Below are 14,365 nucleotides of genomic sequence, written 5' to 3' on the forward strand. Positions count from 1 at the left end.
CTCGGGAGCTCTCCCCAAAACTCAGGGACAACCTGGGAAACACATGTTGTGTCTCCAGGCACCAAAGTCCTGAAAGGAACCTCAATACGTCACACCTGGGTTTGCATTCTACGGCTGTCCTTTACTACCTGCACAAGCTTGAATAAGAAACTATCTTCTTGCCAGGCAATGGTGGCGCGCGCGCCTTTAATCCTGGAACTCAGGAAGCAGAAGCAGGCAGATTTCTGGGAGTGTGAAGCCAGCCTGGTTTACAAGCCAGTTCCAGGACAGCCAGAGCTACACAGAAAACCCTGTCTCAAAAAACCCAAAATAACAACAAAAGAAAAACTATCTTCTCAACTTTGAAAGAATAACACACACACACACACAAACACACACACACACACACACACAGCTTAGTTCTGAGCACTAAAGCTAATTTCCTTCAAAGTGGGCCTGCTGTATGCAGCCAAGCCTCTCTGTTGCTAAACTAATTACTAATATCTTTGTTTTTTATCTTGCTGAGGCTTCAAAGAGCCCCACAGGGAGCAGGTGGAGTCAGCCCAGAGGCACAGCGCTGCTCTGTCTCTATGGGAGACAGAAGAATGCTTCCAAATGCTTTCTGCCTCTCCTGCTGCTCTCCACCTCTACAGGATCAAGTTTCCCCCTGACCCAGTGGGTCCAGGAGAGCTCTGGGTCTCACATGACAGCCTGGCAGGCGCAGCTGTTCCCGGTGAGGGCATTAATAATACAGGCCTTTTTCCGTAAACTCTGGCAAAGCATCTGAAAAGACAAGTGAAAACGCTGTGTCCAAATTCTCACTGGGACTCAGGGTGGGGTGGCCGGAGGAACTCACCTTTAGCAAGAGGAACTTAGAGCTCTCTGGGGGAGGCTAAAGGAAATGGCTAGGGCTCAGGGGGAGGGGTGCTATCACAGGCATGCTTGGGGAATGCTGTAGAGGCCAGAAGCAAGGGGATACAGCCTGTGACTTATTGGCCCAGTGGTGAACAGAGCCATGGATTTCCTCTCAGCAATAGCAAACTACAGCAGCACAGTTGCCGGAGACAGGAGACATAGGACAGTGTTGTGGAATATTATTTTAACTACGGAAAGATGTGTTACGTTTGTTTATGTTGCAGAATATTACTTTAACTGTGTAAAGGTGTGTTACATTTGTTTATGTTGCAGAATATTACTTTAACTGTATAAAGGTGTGTTACATTTGTTTATGCTGCATTTGTTTAACTAGGCAAAGATGTGTTATGCTTGTTTATGCTGCATTTGTTTAATTATTAGAGATGTGTTGCTGTTCCACCTTGCCTGCCTAAGCCACCTGATTGGTCTAATAAAAAGCTGAATGGCCAATAGCTGGGCAGGAGAGGGACAGGCAGAGATGGTGGGCAGAGGAAATAAATAGGAGAGCGAGGGAAGAGAGAGAAGAGAATGAGAGGAAAAGAGAGGGACATGCCCAGGGCTAGAAACCAGGCAACCACAAGCCAGTCAGAGAAAGAGAAGCAGGAAAGTAGGGAAAGGAAGGAAGGAAGGAAGGAAGGAAGGAAGGAAGGAAGGAAGGAAGGAAGGAAGGAAGGAAAAAAGCCCTGAGGCAAAATGTAGGTGAAGAGAAACAGGTTAAGTTATAAGAACTAGCAAGAAACAAGCCTAAGCTAAGACCGAGTATTCATAACGAATAAGAAGTCTCTGTGTCATGATTTGGGAGCTGGTACAGGAGAGCACCCTGGGGTGAGGGGCAACAGGACTTGCATGCCCTTTGTTCCTAAGGTCTCTGCACTAAGGCAGTAAGGCACTCAGTAGGTACCAACAACTGAAGGAGGATGGGGTGCACAGGAAGAAAACCCTAGCTCTGCCTCCACAGCACGGTCCACACAAACTGAACCCAGCCCTTCACTTGCTCTCAGCCTCTGTCTCCTCAGTAGGAAAATGGGATGGTGCCACGGTCTCAATGTTCCTTTAAAAACGGGATGTAGAACATCGTACATCACCCTGAAGTGATGCATGGAAACAGCGGGCACCCTATAAACGGACTTCTCTCCTTCAGATACAGAGCAGACCCCAACTGTCAATCAAGTCTATCTTCAGTTCCTAGGGAAAGGGTGTGGGGAGGTGAACAGGGTACAAAACAGCTGGCCACACCTCCCGGGGTCTTGCATTAGTCTGATCTGATTTGGGGTCTGGGGTCAGCTCTGAGGCATCAGTGCTTAGCGGACCAAGACTTTGTCGTGGTCATCAGCACCCTCCCAGCTACCACTGTCTCCAGGGCCAGAACAGGGACAGGGCAGGGGAAACACGTAGAATTTAGACTTAAGGAGAAACTCACTCAGTTGTGCAAGCTCAGATTGGCACCAAAGGTAGCATAAGCTTATCTGGACCTGATCACAACCCTGAGGGTCTGGCCTCCCTCATCACCTCTGTGGAGTGGGACAGCTGGGCACTCTCTCATGGAAACTTCTCTATCCTGCATTGACGCTCAATGGGACAGTATACATACATACACACACACACACACACACACACACACACACACACACACACACACACACGTGCGCGCCATAGGTGGAGGGAGAGAGACACAGGATAGAGACAAGTTGAGTCGTGGATAAAGAGGAAATCTTGCTGGGGAGAGAGAAGTGTGGTGTGGAGAAGCTGCTGGTGTGTCTGTGGACAGGCAGAGTTCAAGGTTCAGGAGCGGCAACAGATGGCAGAAGTAGAGCTGAGGAGAACACGGGGACGGAGGAGTGATTGGCTATGTTCACCCAGCACAGTTTCCCTCCCATCCACTCCTTTTGTACCATTTCTCCTTACACAGAGTTGGGATCTATTGTCTACCTCCAGGACCCTCATCACAACCTTCTAATCAACCTCTGCTTCAAATGCCTTACCTGTACAAGATGAAGTCTCCCTCAAGTCTATAACAACAATAATCAAAAGTGCCTGGAACACCACACTTAAAACAATCCCTATGTTTAATCCACTCTGTCGCAATTTCTCAGTCTAGCAGACAAAGTACACACCTTGTCCCTCAGCCACCAAATAGCACCACCTTTGGAATCCACAGACCCTTAAACTTGAGTTAGGCCCCCTCACTGGCCACTGGCCCTTCATTTGCTCTAGCCAGATGTCCTCACTCATTCAGATCTTTCCCTCTTCATGCAAGCTTTGTCTCAACTCCACCTGACCAGTCTGAGCACCCTAATCAGCTCACCTCATCTCCTTCCTCCAAAGACCATGCACCCAGGGCCTGCCGAGGCCTAGAGCTATCTACGGGTGTGGGAGCAGCTTGATCCTGCTGCTGGGCCAGTACCTGAGCACACCACACCGGGCTGCAGAAGCAAGGTCTCTGCTTGCTCTACACATGAGAGTCATGGAAACAAACACAGGCCCCACACCAGAGAGCCGGAAGGTCAGCTCAAGGTTAAACTTGTCTGCAGCGAGAAGCTGGTGAGCCGCAGAAAAGCAGCCATCAGTATCTGTTTATTTCTTGATTCGCTTTTGCACCTGGCCCAACGGTGGACTTCAGCAGGCTCTCAGTAAACAACAACTGAATTGATTAATCAATGAGGTGGTCCTCCTGGAAACAGAACAATCTTAGGCAAAACAAAATTTTCTCTCATCTATTTGCTTGGAAAGATGACCCAACCCATAATGGATTGTAGGAGGTTTGCACAACTCAGTAATTTACTTTAAAAAAAAAAAAAAAATGACTGATTCTCTCTCTCCTCTCTCACACATATTTATTATGTAGTTATTTTGAGAAAATATGTGTGGGTGCATTTACACAGCATTTGTGGAGGTCAAAGGGCAAGCCGTCTGCTCTCTCCTACCACATGAGTTCTGGGATGGAACTCGGGTCATCAGGCTTGGTAGGAAAGTTTTTACCCACAGGGCCAGCTCTGAATCATCTACCCTGGCTCATTTTCATGGACTATTGAGTGCACCTCAGTAAAGCTGTTTCAAAACTCTGTATATTGCTATCCACGCCATCAAGGTGGCCCTCTAGATTCACTGAACAGAGTCATAAGCACACTCCACAACAGAAAAAGAGGCTACCCCTTAAGGCACAGTCTCGGAGTATCCCCTCATACCCACGGATACATCAGCAGGTAAAAGGCTGGACATGGGTAACCTGTAGAGCTGTCTGTGTTGAGGGGGAAGGTCCTGGATGGCCAAGCATTGGGCCAGGCTACAGTTATCACCCAGCACAAAGCACCAATACCCTCTTGAACATCACACAAGGACTCTGCCTGTTGCCCACAGCTAAGGCTGAAAGCCTCAGGTCAGAATCACTTCCTGAGGAAGCGTCCTGTCTCTCAGACCGTTCACTTACACAGTATGGGAGTTTCCCACAGATTCTGGGACTTCACATTTGCCAGTGTTAATATTTATGTCTCTCTCTTCAGACAATGTGTTCACACAGAACCAAGATGCTCCACTAAATGAGCAGATGGGATGCTTCCCCAGAGGGACAGGGTGAGGCATACCTTCAGTGGTTTTCATCCATCAGCCCTGTCCAATGTGTTCATGCAGGGGGCACCTCAAGGAGAGGCAGCCAGAGCTAACACTACCCCCCCCCCGCCCCCCGCCTGGCCATGCACCCCACCACCCCAATCTCTCCTCTCTGCTCATAAAGCAGACATTAATGCTGTCTTCCTTAGAGGACAAGCTACTGGAGCCCAGACTCCTCAGAATAAACTACTCACACTCTCTTCCTCCATTCCTGACGGGCAGAAGTCGGGGGAAGGGGAGGGCAGTCTCTACAGTTCACACTCAAGGTTACCTCCGCCCAGGGCCAGTAGGTGAGAATCTTAGCATCAGTGAGGTCACACGCTATCCCCCAGGTCAGGGATCTGCACCACCCTCCTTCAGCCTCTCCCCAGGGTGTGCATGAATGGGCCCTGAGCACACAGCTGGCTCAGAAACAGAGCTGCACCCACCAAGTGGGTTTGGTATTTGGGAACCTAAGCTCCACTTATATCTGCGCAGCAGAGTGGATCCCATCAGCTCTCCAAGGAAGTTCCCGATCTCCCGGGAAATACATCCACTCCCATCAACCCTATTTTCAACGCAATATCCCAAACTCAAATATTTAAACTATGACCCTCTTGGACCCTTTGTGTTGAAGACAAATGAACTAACGGGAGAACATTTGGTGCCCACAGCACGTTGTCACTGTTAATTGCCCTTGTTCCTTCTGCAGTGTCCAGAAGCTGCCTCTCTGGAGGAAGAGCAGAAGGCACTGGGTCTGAGGTGGCCCTGAAGATGGGCAGCTGCGCTTGGCACGGTCACACCAAAACACACTGAGAACACAGTCCTCCCGGGCCAGTTCCAGAGGTCCAGACGTTGGTACACTGGAGCTGGGGAGGGGCAGGCTGGGACCACAGGAAAAAAAAAAAAAAAAGCACTTGTAAGTTGTTTGCTCAACTGTGAAGCAAAAGAAAAAAAAAAAAACAGTCCTCCCTGGAAAAATACACAGCTCTATGAAGTATCTCCTTCCTTAGCCACCCAGAACAATGAACTGGGTCAAAGGATAAATAAGAGGGAACACGTCCAGGGCAGTTCTGGAAATTGTGAGGGATGGAAGCGAGCACTGGATCCGTCCGTTTGCCCATCGGAGGGCACGCTAGGCTGCAACTGCAGACAGATCTACATTCAGACAGGAGGCCTGAGAGAGGCACGTCGCAGGAAAACAAACAGTTGGGCACAGGAGCTACCATTGCAGTTACCAGAGCAGCTGAAGGAAGCAAGCTAGCATCACCCGACGTGGGCAGGGAGATGAGGTTGGGGGACGTGGAGTGGGTCATCACTCTACAAAACATTCTGGCATTCTCTTTCAAAATGAATCAACACGTATGCCATAGAAACCACTGTTTCTAGTCCTGGGCACTTGTCCCAGGGGGAGAAAAAAAAAAAAGGAACTTTATGTTTATACAAAAGCTGATGATATCAGCCCCAAGCCAGAGAGTAACCAAAATGTCCTTCAGTAGGTGAAGGGATGTAGTGAATGAGAAGTGAGCTCCCCACAGGCTAAGGTGTTTGAATACTTGGTCCCGGGTGGGGCTGCTGTCTGTCTGGGGAGGTGTGGCTCGGCTGACGTCAGCTATGTCGTTAAGGGAAGGTTGAGAGTTGACTCTTAGTTTCCTTTGCGCAGTTGACCTGTGAGCCCTCTGTTTTCTGTTCCAGCCAGCATGCCTGTCATTTGCTGCCATGCCACCCCCACCATGATGAACTCTAACCCTCTGGAATCATAAACCCAAAGAGACTTTCTTCCTTGACTCGCTTCTGGTCACGGTGGTTTCATCACAGCTACAGAGAAGTGACTAAGACACAAGTCAGGATAGCTTACATCCATACCATGGAATAGTACTCAGCGATGAAAAAGAAGAGAAAAAAAAAAAAAACTAGCCCTAGAGTTAACAACCTTGCTGGGCTTGAGGGGCACCCAAAATGCATCTCAAAAGTCTGTATGTTGTGTGAGACAACGATCCAGGTGGAGAACGGGGAGGAGCCAGGGCGATGACAAGGCAGAGCACCAGGGAGGTCTCTGGCTGTGGAACACTTCTGAGTCCCAATCGCAGTGGCGGCTGCCCTGGTCTACGCACAGAAGAGCAAAGCACTGCCCGGTCGGCACGGTGGTTTCAGGGCCCGCCCTTCCCAGCGCCCCGTCATTATGCAAGATGGAGGCACTGGAAAAACCACAGCTGGGTCTCGCCCCTCTCTCAGCACCCTGTGCAGCTTTCTGTGGATTCTGCAATTATTTCAAGGCAAAAGGGGATTTAAAACAGGAGTGCGCAGCCAGTAATCAGAAGCTGGGATTACAGACCACTCCGTCTACTCCACACCCTCGTTAGTGCTCAAAGCAGATCAGACCGCCCTTAGCTCTGTGTGACAAGCCTCCGCGCAAGCCACTGTCTACCCTACTACACACAGCCATCTCTCCGTGTCCGGTAAAACTGTCCCTACTCCCCCAGGCACTTCTCACTTTAGGACCGCTGTTCTCCTCTTACCAGAATGCACATCGTACTTACGCGACTCAATTATAATTATTAGGTTATTGGTTTGTAGCTCCAGTTCCATGCACAGCACGGAACTGGAGGACATATTTACAAAACCTAGAGAACAAAGCCTTGATGGTAGACTATATAAGGCAATCTTCCAACTGAATTGTAGGAAGAGATTCAATGCAATTTTTAAGACAAACTTTTGTTTTGAGACTTCTTTTATTATATATACAGTGTTCTGTCTACACGTCTGCTGGCACACCAGAAGAGGACATCAGATCTCATTACAGATGGTTGTGAGCCACCATGTGGTTGCTGGGAATTGAACTCAGGACCTCTGGAAAAGCCGTAAATGCTCTTAACCTCTGAGCCATCTCTCTAGCTCCATAAAAAACGATTAAGTAAAAACCCAGAGATTTGAGCTGAAATTCATATAAGGAAATATGTAGATAGTAGATGCATCCATGAAAAGAGGCTGATTGGCATTAACCCTGAGGGAAATGCAGACAATGCCATAAAGAAGACGTCCCAGGGAAAGCGGCTGAAGCTAAAATCACCTGGCAGACAGGAACTGGCAAGGACGAGGGACACCTGCAATAACAGTAGTAGCTGTTCTGGAAGACAGAGTGCAGCTTCCTAAAAAGCAAATGCACACTAAATGCACGACACAGCCATTCTCTGCCACGGGTTTTCACAGGAGAAATCTAGGTCTATGACTACCTAAAGACTTTTTTTCCCCACAAATTCTTAGTGAGTAGTTCAATTTAATAGTTGCCAATTGAAAGCAATCCAAACATTTGCCCAAAGGTGAGTGGTTAAACTGTGGGACACCCACACCCTTTCAGCAATAAAGCCCGAGATGACTGATTCGCACGACAGGGACCAACACTGTAACTGTGCTGAGGGGAAGGAGAGTGCATGCCGCGGGATTCCACCTTCTTGAGGCCCTAGGAAATGCGAACCATGGTGACAGGAAGCGGACTGGCCGTTGCTGAGGTGCAAAGGAGACAGAAAGGAGCAGAAAGAAAGAATACAGCACAGGAAGGAACGTGGAGAGGCAGGCAAGTGGCTGTGAACACTAACGTGATCCACAGCCGTATACATATATGCCCAAACTCCTCACGTTGTGTGCGCAATGTCAATACAGACAGGGTGGTTGTCTATCAATCATTCCCAGGTAAAGGCAGATGAAGCATGATAACGGGACTATTTAGTAGGCATCTCCTTTAAGGAGAAAAGCCTTATGTAAATTATTAATCTTCCTTTCCGATAGGAATCTTGCAAAGTGTCTGATACAGGAGGAAGCTGGATCAGAAAGCCTCCAGGGCCCATGGGGGGGGGGAGGGCGGAAGTGGGAGGAAGTTGGGGGGAGGTGGGGGACTACAGCTGTCATCAAGTCAGGCTCTAGCATCAAACCCCTCCGAAGCTGAGCACATCTCCGGGAGAGCTCAACAGCAAACTGCTGGCCTGAAGGCTGAGGTGGTAGATCCTAGCAAAAGCATACACTGAAGACCGGGAGGGAGGAATGGCAGAGACCTCTGGTAACTGAGGTGCCACCTCCCCATCCCGGGTTGTCACTGCTACGAATGCCTCTAGCAGCAAAGCCCACTGCAGACTGCGACAGAAAGGTGGCTGTGCCAGCCTCCAGAGCAGCATTCTGTGTGGCCAGAAGGGTTTGGGGACACAGGCCCTGGTCAGTCCGGAGACCAGATCCCAGCTCCACTTGAGTAGTGAACTAGGCGTTCCTCTCTCTGGGCCTCTACTTCTGCCAAGGAGGGAGGTGAAGGAACTCTTTCAACCCTATTTTATGTTCTCTGGGTGTCCTGAAGAGCCTAGCTTTTCCTCCTTCTCAAATTGCATGGGTGTCACAGTCAAAAGGAGTCTTGATTCTCTGTGAAACTGCAACCCCTGGTCCCCACCAGTCCCAGCTCAGAGCAGAGCACCCTTCTCCATCTGGCAGTGACTTTCTAGACAGCCCCTGGCCACTCTGCCTCCTCCCTCAGTCAGCCCACTGGCCTCCGAGTCCTAGTTAGGGTTTCTATTGCTGTTGTAGAACACCACGACCAAAAGCAACTTGAGGAGGAAAGGGTTTCCTTCACTTACACTTTCATAGTCCATCATCAGAGGAACCAACGCAGGATCTCAAGGCAGGAATCTGGAGCCGACGTGCAGGCCATGGAGGAGTGCTGCTTACTGGCTTGCTCCCCATGGCTTGCTCAGCCTGCTTTCTTATAGAACCAGGACCACCAGCCCAGGGTTGGCACCACCCTCAGTGAGCCAGGTCCTTCCATATCAATCACCTCTCAAGAAAATGCATGCCAGGCTTGCCCATAGACTAATCTAGTAGGGGTATTTTCTCACTTGATGTCCCCTCTTCTAAATGACTAGCTTGTGTCAAGCTGACATAAAACTAGCCAGCTCTCCATGTGCTGCTTAGTGGGCTAGTCATAGACTGAACACTTCAAACTGAGGTTAGGGGTCAGGGCACCCTGAGAGGCACAGTGGCTTCAGATGTAGTTTCTGCCTTTAGAGTCAGGGAAAGACAAGCTGGAGGCGCATGGCTCCAGGAGGAAGGAGAGCCTATGTCCCAAAGGGTCTTGCCTCAAGGAAGTTCCTCCCCTTGTCTTTGTCAAATCCCTGTGCCCAAGGCTGGGCAAGAATCTCCTGCCCAAGCCAACTGAGCCGTTTGGCTACCACATGTAGTAAAAAAATATCTATGAAACTACATTAAAGTCTTCTTGCCTGAGTTTTTTTTTTTTCTGAACAGGACTCCAATAGCACAAGGAATAATCCTGAGGGTTGAAATGAAATCAAGACGCTTCCATATAACAAAGAGAACAACCACTGGAATGAATGGACAGCCTACAGAACGGGAAGAAGTCTTTGCCAAGTGTACCTCAGGCAAGGGATTTCTATCCAGGAAACATAAAGAACTGTAAAAATTAGAGACACATACACACACACACACACACACACACACACACACACACACACACTCCCACACACAATCAACGAATGTGTCAATGAACTGAATAGACAGTCCCCATAAGAACAAATGCAAATATATGGCAATACATATATCCTAAAATGTCCAATGTCCTTAGCTACCAGGGAAATGCAAATTAAAACTAGTTTGAGATTCCATCTCACCACAGTCAACAAAATCAACAACAACAAATTTTGGTGAAGATGTGGGGAAAGGGAACCGTTTTATTCACTGCTGATGAGCACATACACTAGTCTAGCCACTGTTGAATCCCTATGGAGGTTTCTCAGCAAATCAACACAGAACTACCGTAGAGTCAGCCATACCACTCTTGGGTATATTCCTGAAGGGTTCAGTCAACACATCAGAGAAAAACGCCTTACATATCTGTGTTTGTAGCAGCACCATTCACAATGCTAAGGAAAGGGGACCAGGTAGACGCCCATCAGCTGAGGAAAAGATAAAGAAAAGGCAAGTCTCTCTACAGAACAGAATTTTACACAGCCATAAAGAGAAATGAAATCATGACACTTGAAAAATAGACGGAACTGGAATTCATTGTGGTGAGTGAGCTAAGGAAGCCAGATTCAGAAAGACAAATGTCTTACGTTTTCTCTCACATGTGGACCCTACCTCAACCACGGAGGAAAATGAAGTATATCCATCATACTATGGCCCTTGTAAAGATATCTGAGAACGGGGGGTGGGGGGTGGGGTGACAAACGGACAGACAGAAACCCTGTTTCTAGGCAGCAGGGAGGGCTGGGACAGCTGTAGCAGGCCCACCTCCTGGGGCATCGAGTGGGAGCTGCAGGAAGTGCAGGATCCCGGATCTGATGTTCTCTCACGCTACAAGAAAGAAAGAGCCTCTGGGATTTAGCAGATCAGTTCAGAGATTTACAAACTCCACTGCGCCTGTTCACTGCAATTCAGAGGTGGAGCCGTACTCCCTTAGGGGAGGAAATGCTCGTTGAAGCTGGGCTGGGAACCCCTGCCTGGATGACCACTTGCTGGGAAGGGCACTTGGCAGCTCTGAGAGGAGCTTAATTGCATCCGAGCTCTAGTTTCCATATCTGAGACATGGGTGCAGACACACTCCCTGGGAATGCAGAGTTCAGAGAGCACGCAGGCAAAGCACAGAGCATGAGGCCTCCATCCATGGCCTGCCCTTTCTTACCTCACAAAGATTCCTCGTGGTTCTTAGAGTCAGGCCTTGGCCGGCATCATCACTGAGAAGGAAAACCAAGCCCCTGATGAGGAAGGAGGCTTATATCCAAGAAAATGATAGGCTGCTTCTGAAGGGTACTGGGGCTTTGGCTGCTATGCAGGGCAAGGCCTGGGAAGGGCAGAGGCAAGGCTGGTAGCCGGAAGCAACAGTCATGTCCCTTTGCTGATTAAGGACAACAGCTCAGGGTCAGACGGCCCCAGGGACCAGGCCTGCCCCCCAGCCTAGCTTCTTCCTCCCCGGGATCCCAGAGCTTCATCACCAGCAGCGGCTAGGTGGCCTGGATTCTTAAGGGGAGGGGGAGGGAGAGCCCAGGTGCCTGCTGAGGACCCTTCCTACCTTTCTCACTTTCTGAACCACAGAAGGAAACTGGTTGTCACAGATGTCTCACCCTGTCCCTAAACCCTCTTTTAGGGAACGGGTAAGAAGTGCAAAGTAGGAACCAGAAGACGCAGAGAGAAGAAGGGCAGAGGCCAAGACTTCATTGTGCTAATTTAATTAGCTCTAATCTCCTGACAGTGGGGCCTTGAAGAAAGGGGCTTTTGTTGAAGCCTCGTGTTTGGCAGGAAGTCACCGGGCACTCTCCCTCAGAGAGTCAAAAGCTCCGACTGGGTCCTGGCCTTCACATCTAGTGGCCCTAAGGCTTCCTTTCCACACTTCCCTGGCCAGCCCCTCAACTTTTCCAGGAAGAAAATGCACCCCAGATGTTGGACAATAAATGGAGGTCTTTCATCTGCCTTCATGAAAGGGTATCAATAATTCAGAACCCCCCAAGATGTCAGTCAGAGAGAGGGAGAAATGCAGCCAGTTTCTCTCCATCAATAAACCAAAGGTTTCCTGGTGGCCCAACCCCCTTCCCGCAGCCAAGGAGCCTCCCCACATCAGACATTCTCACTGCCCTTATGTAGCGGGCCCCTCATCATAGCTACCCATGAGGTACTGCGAACAGACCACAAACCACACTCTCTTATTCTCACGGATCGGATCGTGCATACTGAACGCCTACTGTTCATAGGGGAGGCGACTCAGAGTCAGTGGTCCAGCACTTCCCTCACATGCTCAGGGCCCCAGCTTTGATCCCAAGCGCCAGCACAAGAAAAAAGTCCTAGAAAGTCTGCTTTGGTAGCTTCTCCAGTTTCCAGGGCAATTTGTCACTTTCCCACAACAGTCAATTTTAAGCTGCTAACTGTTTTGTATCGTTTTGTCTTTTTTTTTCCCCCTGGGGTTCTTTTGAGGGGGGAGATTAGTGCTTTGTTTTGTTTTGTTTTTAACAATTGTTTTGTTTTGTTTTTCAAGATAGGGTCTCTCTGTGTAGCTCTGGCTGTTCTGGAACTCACTCTGTAGACCAGGCTGGCCTTGAACTCAGAGATCTGTCTGCCTTTGCTTCCTGAGCACTGGGATCAAGGGCGTGTGCCACCCACATTTTAACAACCAGTTTGTACAATTCCTGGATGCTTAGAACCAACTCTGGAGAGATTCTAGACTAGACGAGAGTTCTTCTTGGCCCCTCATGGGATCATCCTTCCACCTCCAGGCAGAAGGGACCAGTAACCATGGGAACCTAAGAGAAACTCTATAGAGAGCTATTTTTAGACCCTGCTTTATTTTCTTCCAAATGTTACAGGAGTACTTATTACCTTTATAATCGGAACACATCTAAGTTTATTAAAATCATTTTCAGTAAGCCTAGCGGAATGCTTTGCCATAACCTGCCTGCATAATTTCTGTCATCTCCATATATGTCTCTTGGACTGGTGTATGTGTGTGTTTGTGTGTGTGTGTGTGTGTGTGTGTGTGTGTGTGTGTGTGTGTGTATGTTTCCTGGGAGCTTTCCTGTGCAGAACAGAGCACAGAAGCATCCATCTGAAACTGGTGTAGCCTTTGAGGAAAAGTTCATTCTCTTTGGGGTTCAAATTTCCTTAGCAATGGAGAACATGGAAAGACTCTGGAAGTTCTGCCCTAACAAGGCTTCTTTGGCCTCCAATGACTTTGCCTCCATATGAATTGAGATGGAGGCAGAAGTTGGGACTAAAAACACCTGTTCCTTCATCCCTGAGCCTTAGAGAATTGCCCAAAGAGGCATCCTGCCCTCTCCCACCAACTTGATTGAAAGGTTCTTACCTCAGCATCGAGATGGAAAGTGGGTACCAGGCCTTTGGGAGGGGCTCAAGGGGGCCGGTTCATTTCAGTTGACTTCTGTGGCACTGATTGCTTCTCTCCGGGTGGCTGGTGGCTGTGGTTGGCACGGTTGGCTCTACCCCTGCCTGCAAGGAAAGTGAGAACTCAAACTGGGCTCAGAAGCACAGGTGTAAATACAAGCCTGTGAGTGAGCACTCTTCCCCTCCCCCCTCACCGCCTTCCCCCTGCCCCACTTCTGAGCCCTTCCAGAGCACAACACTCTTCCAAACGACCTAAGTTGGCCCTTCCAAACGACCTAAGTTGGCCGTCTGTTCACCCATGTCCATCTGTTTTTGCCCAGTCTGAGTAACAAATTAAGTAAAGCAAACGTTACTAGAGCCACTGAAGCCTGGCACTACTCAGTATTTGTAGGGAGAAAGGCGAGGTAAGACATCTTCCGACCCTGCGAGTCCTGTGTTCAGACAAAGCCCGCGCTTTTGTTGATCTCGTCAACCCAGAGCTTGCCCTTCCTGCTCTTGCAAATGTGAAACTTCTCATTCATTCTGGAAGCACTTCTAACTGGGTCTGCATTTTCGATCCATAGATTACATCTGAACAGAGTGAATTAACTGCATTCCTGTGCCAAAGAAATTTAGCTTCCATTTATACATTTAAAAAATAAAATAAAATTTAAGTGAAAGGAAAAAGTTACTCCGTCTTGCTCTACCCAAGAAAACTACCCATGATAGGCATATCCTTTCTGATTCTCGTATTGTCTTTCTTGTTAGCCAGATTTTTTTTATAAATATGGAGAAGGGTGAGGTGTGGCTTAATGTCGCCCCAGTGTTCTGCACTGTCATTTAATGGCTACATAACATGCACGTGCCCCTGGGTTCCCTATGATCTACATGCAGTACCCTACATAGTTGGACTATAAATTCTACATAACCCTCAAAGGCTCGGCATTTAAGTCCCCATGAATTTTTTTTGTGCTAATCACATACAGTATTTGAAACTGTATCCCCCTCCAAAAAAAATAAATAT

General features: G+C 48.7%; 1 protein-coding gene across 2 annotated transcripts in view; it reads right to left on the reverse strand.

Annotated features, from left to right (window-relative positions):
- St6gal1 (ST6 beta-galactoside alpha-2,6-sialyltransferase 1) overlaps nucleotides 1-14,365 on the reverse strand; it is a 133,205-nt gene that overhangs the window by 91,537 nt on the left and 27,303 nt on the right. For both annotated transcript variants that reach the window (XM_059277211.1, XM_059277213.1), the window contains exon 2: nucleotides 13,325-13,467. The gene's annotated coding sequence lies outside the window, so the exon portion shown is untranslated. The remainder of the gene's footprint in view (nucleotides 1-13,324; nucleotides 13,468-14,365) is intronic.

The sequence above is a fragment of the Peromyscus eremicus genome, chromosome 12 (assembly GCF_949786415.1).
Source record: "Peromyscus eremicus chromosome 12, PerEre_H2_v1, whole genome shotgun sequence".
NCBI classification, from domain to species: Eukaryota; Metazoa; Chordata; class Mammalia; order Rodentia; family Cricetidae; genus Peromyscus; species Peromyscus eremicus.